Source organism: Corvus brachyrhynchos, unplaced genomic scaffold (assembly GCF_000691975.1).
Source record: "Corvus brachyrhynchos isolate BGI_N302 unplaced genomic scaffold, ASM69197v1 scaffold3, whole genome shotgun sequence".
Classification (NCBI taxonomy): domain Eukaryota; kingdom Metazoa; phylum Chordata; class Aves; order Passeriformes; family Corvidae; genus Corvus; species Corvus brachyrhynchos.
In genome coordinates, this window is record NW_008237619.1 from 4250667 (window position 1) to 4258169 (window position 7503).

At 38.4% G+C, this 7503-nt stretch overlaps 1 protein-coding gene across 2 annotated transcripts in view; it reads left to right on the forward strand.

The window, feature by feature from the left end:
- Positions 1-5546: 5546 nt before the first annotated feature.
- The window catches only part of CBLB (Cbl proto-oncogene B), a 141415-nt gene continuing 139458 nt past the window's right edge, over positions 5547-7503 (forward strand). The window contains exon 1 of one of the 2 annotated variants that reach the window (XM_017731842.1): positions 5547-5552. The gene's annotated coding sequence lies outside the window, so the exon portion shown is untranslated. The remainder of the gene's footprint in view (positions 5553-7503) is intronic. The other variant, XM_017731841.1, reaches the window with a different exon arrangement.

Here is a 7503-nt window from a genome sequence, read left to right on the forward strand (position 1 = left end):
AAAACCAGATCTGTAAGACATTCCTCTTTTAGTTCTAGGTTCACCTCAAATTTATATGCCTGTGTATAACTTAGAGCCCAAATCATGATGAATTCTAATGAACCAAAACTTGCCTAGAATTCTCTGATTCTGTCCCACTATTCTCATAAAGCAAAAGGTGCTTAGCATTTTAACAGCTATTTCTTGTTCCAGTATTCCCCAGCCTGAATCAGGCTGTGTTTAATAATAGGAAAGCAAAAAACAACTTCTGTACAAGGTTTGCTAGTTATGTTACATATGCTGCATTTTATTACAGAATATTTTAAATGAAAATTTAAATCTTTAAGAAGTTTCAGCAGATGTATGTTTGAACATTTAGACTGACTGTCATTGCTAAAACAAAACAGTCTTTCATATTTCCTTTTTGTGAGCAGAGCAACTGCAGAACTGGAATAAAAACTGGCAAAGGAGAATGATTAGTGGTGGATGTTCCTGCTGCTGTTGCTTAGGGGTTGTCCCCGTCACATCTGAATAAGCCTTCTAAAACTTGATGGTTGCCTTTTTGTAGCAAAGGAAGTGATCAAATTAACCACAGACCATTTGTTTCTCCTGTTGTTAACTCATTTCATTTCTTACTGATGTCTAAATATATTGTAGGGTGGACTTTTTTTTTCACTTATTAGAGATTATTGTCTGCATGTCTAATTAGGTATTCTACCATTACAATAATCAATCAAAGATGTAATTTTTCTTCTGCAATTATCTTATTTCAGTTATGCAACTTGAAATATCTCTGCAAAATAGGTAATTCAGCACTTGTTTCAGATCCTTCAGAGGATCTAAGGCAGACAACCAAAAAAGAAAAGAATCAAAATCATTGGCTCATTTGAAAAAAATAAGTCAGTGCTTTTAAGAGGACATTAAAATCAACAGCAAATTATATTCTGGAAAGTAAAACTGTAATGCAACAGAGGCACCATGAAGAACACAACGGTCTGTGAAACCAGAGGAAAGAAACCTAATTTAAATAAACTACGTTACTATCCTTTAGCGAAGCAGCTTGTGTAAGAATCTCCACTGCATTTAAGAAACATCACGACCTTTGATTTTCTTCAGTCCAGTTCCTGTTTATGTAGCTTATGACCTGGTTACTTATCAGTTCTGAGAAAAAGAGAGTCCTTTTATAATTTGCTGTCTACCCAAATGTTGTGCTCAAGCACAGAGGAACAGAGTACTTTTCTGACTGGCTGCCCTCTTTTCAGAATAGACGGGTTGGAAGAGGACAGTAAGAGACAGCTTAGTTTCACTTCTGCTGCCTGCTCACATTAAGAGAGACAACGCAGAGGTTGAGAACAGCAGTAAAGGTTACAGGTGTGAAGTAAGAGGCAAATTACTACTACTGGGCTGCAGGAAGGAAGCTACAGGAATTCTGACTCACAGGTGTGTCTGAGTCAGTGTTTCTTGTGACAGCAGCTGGGAGAGGTGGTAAAACTATTCATTTCCCTTTGTTTGGGCTATCATTTTAGAACACAACCAGTTGTGGACATCAGCAGCATGACATCTCTCTTCCAGCTGCACCAGGAAAACTTGCAAGCACCAGGACTGCATTCCAAATCCTTTACAAGTGTATAGGATAAGGGGAAAAACAACCTCCCTCTTCCAAGCCTGATAGTTATAATTTTAAATTCAGTGAAAGGAATACTTGATGCTAATATTATTTATGAAAAACAACCCATGGTTGTACTTTCCAGTTGTATAAAGACCCACCCTATTTCCACTGCTTTGCATCCCAAATGACTTCCCAATTATTACCTCACACCAAACATTGCTCTTAAATACTAAATTTCAATCACAAGAACACGTGTGCTTCTTTCACAGAGATAATTACCACATGCATTGCAGTGTCGTTCCCTCTGAAGGGAACCATCAATACACTTGGGAAGCTTGTTGAACTGAGTAATTTCCACTTTTGCTATGCACTACATATAGCAGCCCTTATTTTCTGGCTGTAGATGAAAGCGGATTTTTAAATGTTACCATGTGGGATTCTTGTAATCTTTCCTAGCGGACAGGATTGCAAGAACTACAACCATCCTCTCAGAAGCTGGAAACTAACAAAAGGGTTCTCTTAGAACAATAAAAGCCAAGTGATTACAACACTTATACTCCATGTCCTACACACAAGACAGAGTTAAATTGTTCACATTACAATAGAAATTCTCTGCATTTCAACAGCAGGATCCTTCTGAAACTTTAAGAAACACTTTTTTTGTTTCCAATGACCTCCACTTAGTTCAAAATTGAACCAGAACTATTACACATATAAAATATTCAAAAGCTTTAACAGTTTCATCTAAAACCTAACATGAGGGAAGAAAAATGTTGGGCCATTCATAACAAAGGATTTCTGTCATCAAAGGGGCATGAGTCTATCTTGAACAACAAATCCACCTTTAACTGTCAGGTAGACAAGGACACTCTCAAACACTTAGTGACTATAAAGCAGAAAAACTTTGTCCTTCCCCTTTTCCTCTGTATGATAATGTACCAGTCAGCATAAGTATTGTCATGATCACTCAAGGCAGGGAACTGCTTCTTAAAAGTTATTGGAGGAAAAGCCTTTTTTTTTGAATTAGGAACTGTTTGCTGCATACTCTTCTTTTTTTTTTTTTTTTTTAAGGAGAGTCACATGAACACACACGAAATACATCTGCAGCAAATGAAAATATCTGCTCCTGGACCTGGGCCTGATGCCAAAACAAAGCATCAGAACTTGGACTGAGAATCTAAGACCAAAGCTGAAGCAGAGATGTCCACTACTTCATACTGAGGAATGATAGTTAACCAAAACAGTCAAAACCAGTTTTGACCTGCTGTATGTCATATAGTCTGACCAAAAAAAGATTTCAGAGCCACATGAACCATCTGATTACATACAGTAGGACATTAAACAGAGATACCATAAAAATAATACTGAAACTACTGTGGAAAAGAATTCTATGGACAAGGAAGTAGCAAACACTGATGAGCTGAGCTTTACCCACAAGTATTAGTGATTTATTACAAAACAGCTGCACTGGGATATTTAAACCACTTCCCCAACCCCTTCCCCCCTCCACTATAGCTGTCTGTTACTAGTTGGAAAGAGACTCTCCGTTCTACTTCCCTGCTTGGCATTTAGCACCATTCTCCACCCACACAGCCTACTCAAAATGGCACCCACACTGGAAATTTTGCGCTTTTCAACTCCTGTTTTCCATCTGTATCAAGTTCCACAACATTCCAGCTGCAATTCCAGAAGTCAGCTAAATGTATTGTCTTCATGCCTGCTCTGCTGTTCAAGCTCATTCTCCTCTTTCTTCTTTTGCCCTCCTATTAAGCAAGTTGGGCAATTTAAACACCAGCATACCCCATGGAGGTTAAAATTTAAACAGCATCCAAAAATAAACAGAGAAAAACCAACTGGAAAAGTGAATGTTGGCTAGCTCCTGCATTCAACTTTTTACTGAAGTTCAGATTTCATGAGGCCAAGTGTCCCAAAGCTTTTAAGAAAGTTTACAGCTCTGGAACATGCACTGCAGGATTCCTCTAATATGGGAATGTACTTTATCCTTTATCTATAGGTGTCAGAAAAGATTATTGAAATCAGAGATAGCAGTTCAATTTGGTATGCAAATGCAAGAAAAAGCAGCTCTTTCAGGACCATCTTCTGCTCTATTCCTGCACCACCTAGCAGACACTATGCTGCTAAACAACAAAACCGAGCACCTCTCTCATTCCCCACGGTCTGCCTGTATACGGTGCCAGCTCCTGTCAGGGATAATATATCCCACAAAAGCCTTCCAGGGGCATCTATCTGAAAGCACACACATAGTTACCTTACCAGGGGCTGCTTCCCCCCTCACAAAAGCCAGCTGCCCACGCACCTTTGTTACAGAGCAGTAGTGCTGAGGACAGTAACTTGGGAGACCTCTTGCCAGCCCTTGGAAAGTGAGGAAGTTCTCTTGGAAGTGTACTTTGCCACAGCTAAGTGAATAGAAGAAGCTCATGTTTTTCAAAAGTTCAGGAACAGATATGCAGCAGACTAGCAATATGATGCTAAGTAATCAGGCTTTCTACATTTTTCTTATCAGCTGTGGTTTGTTCAAAGATCCATCATGCATGAAATAAACAGATTAATTTTGAAATGAGCTGAGAAGTTTTGTTCCAAGAAATACTTAACTCATGCTGGTGGAAGATTGCAGAGTTTTAGAGCAAGAATTCTCTGGAGCAGTTCTCAATGGACAAGGCTGTGTTGGCCTTGGAGGGGGGAAGAATGCAGAACTGCAGACACAAACAGATGTGAGAGCTCTTTTCTGTTCCTGTTTTTAAGAAAATCATATGGTTACAACTGAACTGACCAGTGAAAGCAGCAAGTAAGTAAATATAAGACAAGCACCCCAGCCCAGGCAACCTATTTACAAGCTCTTTCAAAGTCATGCAGTCAGGAAATGGAGACAGACCTGTCTCCATTATATCTTAGAAAATATCTTAGAAATAGTACAACTATACAATCCATTTCTATTAATAACCACGTTACTATGGTTCCACTATATGAATTTGAATAGGCCTTGACTTTAACACGAAGGAAATTTGTTTCCAACTTTATTTTCTGGACTCCAACACTCACTTTGCTGTGACAGTTTGCATTCATGTTTATAGCATTTCTTTCCAATACCTAAAGTGCCCAGTAAACAGGCTCAGTCCGGGAAGAAAGTGGTACATCCAGTCTCACACAATAACAAGCAACCGTTTCATCATAATCCACAGTGAATATGCTTCATTACCCATTCCAGCAGACTTCTGTGGATCTGGATGCTTCTGTGTGATGCAACACCTCAGCTTTGCATATTCCGTTGTATGAAAATGTCACCCACAAGGGTGAAAAAGTGCCTCTGATGCTGAAGGACTCACACTGGCACCAGGAAATACTGAATAGAAGTATGTGCCCACTGAAGAGACCAATATCTTTTCAAAATCATTATTACACATAAGAAGAAAGAAGTAAGTGTTGGGCATTGAGAAGGTTCCCAGGATGCTACAGTGAGCACCTTTTTCAGATTAGATTTTCCATCTGAGTTGTCCTGAACAGCCAGTTGTCTAATACCAAATTGATCTGAAATAATCAGAGCCAGGAGGTTATGCACAGTGAAGTTCTTACACCATGGCTGACACCATTGCTTGTCAGTCCACTACTAGCATGCATTCCAGCTGCTGCAAACCCACAGCAGTGCTGCATCCAAGAAAGGGGCTCCAGACAAGTGCTATGTAGGAAAGTGAGCTCAGTTCTCTTGCTTATTCCTCGTCATTGGACATGCTGGTAATGAATCCAAAGCCCTGTGAAAACACAGAGCCAAGCCCATCCACAGAAATGCCCTTAGTCATAGCTAAGTCTCTTGTTTCCTATTCAAAATTATCAATACAATATCTCCTATTCATCAGGGGTACAATTTTGTAATGTAGCTCAGGGCAGCACTTCTGCCTATGACTGATGTGGGAAATTAGGGGGCCTAGGCAGGAAGACCACAGACAGAGTAGAAGTAAAATCTTCCCCAGAACATTTCTCCAGGAAACATCAGCTGGAACCTGGTAGGGACCATTTAAACTCTGGTTTTTGTGGGGTAAAATATTTTTGTCACCTTTGAAAAAGGAGTAACAGAAGCCCAATATGGTACATAACTTCCTTTTCTATCTTATTTGTCCTTCCAAGCTTTCCAGTTACCAATATGCAAGGTTAAAGGAAGAGAGCTCATGAATCTGTGTGGGCAGTAGGAGCTAAGATTACAACTGAACCACTGTATTTGCTTTTCTGTGATACGCACAATGTCGCTATCACACTGTAAGCAAAGGCCTCTGGGAAGCCGAGAAGAAAAGGGCATGGAAGAAAAAAACCAACAGTGACAGAAACAAAGGGCAGACCTTACTTCTATGCCTTTTTCAATACTTCAAAGTGGATTTAGATTTTTATTGAAGTTCACTTCCGAATAGCTTAATTCTTTATTGCCGAGTCTACCATCCATTATTTTTAAAAAGTTTTCTTTGATGGGTAATTATTTCCCTCTTGTTCCTTGTATAGTCATGTAAAATAGTTTTTACTAAAGTAATGAACAAGACAAACTGAGAATGCCAGTGAGAATTTGACAGACTCAAGATCTTAGATAACTGTGCGGTTTAAAAGCATTTAAGAAAATGAGATGCACTTTAAACAAGGTATTTTCTTATCAGTGTAAAAATTAGGCATGATTCTATTCATGACTATATGAAGTCATCATGGAGAAGACTGGGTAAATACAGGAATACACCACCCTCAGGACACAAGTAAGCCTCCTCACTTTAAAAAAAAAAGTAAAACCTTGCATAATGATGATTTCCATCCTTACATGATCTGTATATTTGTGAAAAAAGGTTTACTCATCTTTTGATGAGTAAAGGTTTTGATTTCAAACATTGATTAACAGCAATGGTTTGACGTAAGTGAGTTTTTCAAAATTTAATTTTAATGATGAATAGTCTTGAGTTCTCACGCCAGTGTAACGTAGAGCAAGGACACACTATCACCATGAGTTTTTATAAATACATGGCTTTCATGTTATGGCTTATGACACTACTAGTCACTGTTGGTCTAGACTTGTTCCCACTTAGTTTCTTTTATCTTCCTCCCCCACTCACCCTTTTGTAATAACTATAACTGTCACAACTATTTAAAACGACCATTTCTTTCTGTTACATCAGATGTGCATGGAGAAGATGAAACTGACTTATTTGGCTGGATGAGTAAACCTTATGACAAAAAGAGAAAAAACTCAGAGAAATTGGACCAGTTTTATTTTTGGGCAATCCCCAGTGTCCACTTTAAAACCAAAATCCATTGAGAATTACAACCAAGTTGCATTTAAGCAAGCTCATCTATGGACAAAACTGAAACCAAACATATCCACTTTATAAGGACAAAGTTCTGCTTGTATGAACAAGATGTAAGAAGTTGCCGAAGTTTGCTTTCCTAGTACTCACACACACACACACACACATATATACACACACAGACAGAGAGACCCCAAACAATTTCCCACAAAGGCATGCACATTTTTCAAACAAACATTTTTACATTTGTGCTGCTAACCACCCTTGAAAAATTACCCTTATTTTAGCAACACACTTGGACAAAGATGAAGCTTAAGCATATATAAGTACTTTAAAAAATGAGGGAATGAATAGGGCACTGAACAGAGAAAGTGATTAAGCACAACTGAAGATATAAATCCACAAGACCAAGCAAACTTGACAATTTAGAAGACAATTTGGAGAGCCACATTTTACATTTTGGTTTAAACCAAGACAGTCCCACTGATGTCTCCTGAAAAAGGCTCAATATACTTTAAAAATAAAACCATCATTTAAAAAAAGCTTTGAGAACATGTAAAATTAAATATCTCAGACTACATGGTGCTTAAATGCTTCATGCAATACAGTGAAACATTAGTCATA